Here is a 2,524-nt window from a genome sequence, read left to right as displayed (position 1 = left end):
ACACACACACGTTTATAGAGTGTGTTTGTGTGTATGAACGTGCTGGACTGGTTGGACTTGTTGACCTGGAAATCAGTACAGTAAATCTAGCCCCGCCCCCTATGACTTCTCCATCCATCCACCTGCAATTTCTGCTTCGCCAGCTTCCGTGACATGTCTACACAGATTAAGCTTTCCCCTACCAGAACTTTCTAAGTTATCCTTTTTAAAATGTAGTAGAGTAGAGAGTAGAGTAGAGTAACTTTATTAATCCCAAGGGGGAACTTAAGGGTAAACGGCTGCTGCTCATGGCTGCGCCCCAAAACATTGCCATGTTGGCATCGGTAAGTAAACTGATGCCACTGACTTAGATATTCTATCAACAGCCTTCTTCAAATCCATTTTATACCCGATATCGCCTGATGTACTTCAGATCATCAACACCTCACTACAAACTGGCCTATTCCCATGCTGTCTGAAAGAGGCAATTGTGAAACCCTTACTGACAAAGAACAACCTGGATGCACTGGTACTTAAAGTGATACTGTCCCATTTTTGGAAATAAGCTTATTTTACACCTCCCCTTGAGTTAAATAATAGGGTTTTACCGTTTTCCTATACTTTCAACCGTTCTCTGGCTATGGCAGTGCATTTTTTCCCTCCAAGCTAGCAGTTAACATTGAGTCATATGAGACCAGTTAGCCGCCAGCTTCTAGTGAACACCCCTTTGTGAGCTGTAGACTTAAAACAAAAAAAAACAAAAAAGCATGTCGTGGTGCAGTGACGTGCAGTCAAGTGTATGGCTGGTGAGGCACTGACTTTTCCAATTTTCAGATTGTCAAATATATAATACTACAGCTATAGTAAAAGTAAGTTTTTGTAAATTTGCCAAATAGGCCTACCGATAAGTTTCATATGTCATAGCTTTCTTAACATAAGGTAAGCCTACATATTAAAACATGCTGCATTTCCGTAGAGAAAATGCTATTAGATCTCTCTCTCTCTCACACACACACACACACACACACACACAGGATTCAAACAGTGGTCTGACTTAAACCACACAGCACCAAGGCAGAGAAACAGGAGTGTGACAGAGCGCTCTGTCTAGCTCCTCCGTACAGCACCTTGTTAATTGTCTCTGGTCACTGGAGCAGGGGTGCACACCTGTATTTTGCCGAGTAGTGGCTGATACCATCTTTTTAACAAGCGCCTGTACATAAGAGGATTGTAAATGCACACACACCGTGACAAACACTAACATTCATACACAAAGGGAAACGCAGAAGCAGTATCAAACATTAGTATTTACAAACATTTTTGCGCGATACACGCGTCTTCAAACAGACAGTTCACGCGAACACAAACACTGAAACTTTTCCGCGACTTTGGCTACACTCATGCAATAACAATAAACAAACACTCACCCGTTAGCGCAGGTCAAATCCTGTTTGCTATGAGCCCTTTTCTTAGGTTTTGATTTAGTTGTCCATTTTTGCCCAGTAGTTTTAACTCCAGCAGCATTTGTTTGGGGAGGGTTTGTATGGTGTGCGCGCCGCCATGACAGGCAAACTTGAGCAGTGGGGCTGAGGGCTTGTTCAAGCGCCTCAGCTCTGCGCAATGCAGCGTGGGTACGGGGCAAACTATTTTCTATGGGGATTTTGATGAAGTATTGAAATATTGTGCTTTACATGGGGAAACTGTGCAATGATTATGATGCATATGAAGTGTATTATTTTGCAACTAACTACTGAATGTAGAAGTAATGTGTAAAAGTGCCTATTAGTGAATATTGAGTTTAAATGTGAAGATAGTATGACCTGTGGGAGGGGTTGAGCATCTGAAATACTGGGCTGTGATCATTCTGAGAGAGAGAGAGAGTGAGCAGAAGCATTGAGTACCAGCTCAGGTAAACTGTTGTACTTCAGATTGTGGCTGTAAGTTGAATTTACCTTTTTGAGACTGAACTACTTTGGACATTATCTTTTGCTTATTTTTGATGGACTTGAATAATTATTTTGGACTTTCGAATTCGCTATTTTCTTTATTGAATCTTTCTTTTTATTGGCCAACTTTATTTACAAGCCACAATTTCACATTGTTGTCACTTTTTTGGATTTTGGGTGCACTTCAAATAATAAACATCCTGCACTTAAGTGCTGCTGTGGCGGAGCCAGTCTGTTTTTTCTAAGGAACCCAACCTGAGCCGTGGTACTTTGTGACAATGATCTTTAGGGTTGGATGCTCAATGAAACACACACACACACACACACACACACACAGGAATTAAAAACACTGGTCAAACATAGACCACTGAGCACCACGGCGAACAAACCGGTGTGGTACCTTTTGTGATACGCACCGGATTCTCATGCTTATCACAAAAGGTACCACACCGGACAGAATCACGGCGGATTCTCCCTCTCCCCCCGGGTCTCACAAACACAGGCCTCACACATATAGGAAACACTGGTCTTACCTTTACTCGTACATCAGGTCCATGCACCGCTCTTTCTGGATGAAAACATCCATGACTGTCATAATA

This window comes from Engraulis encrasicolus, chromosome 7, assembly GCF_034702125.1.
Source record: "Engraulis encrasicolus isolate BLACKSEA-1 chromosome 7, IST_EnEncr_1.0, whole genome shotgun sequence".
Taxonomy (NCBI): domain Eukaryota; kingdom Metazoa; phylum Chordata; class Actinopteri; order Clupeiformes; family Engraulidae; genus Engraulis; species Engraulis encrasicolus.
Note: the sequence above shows the minus strand (reverse complement) of the source record.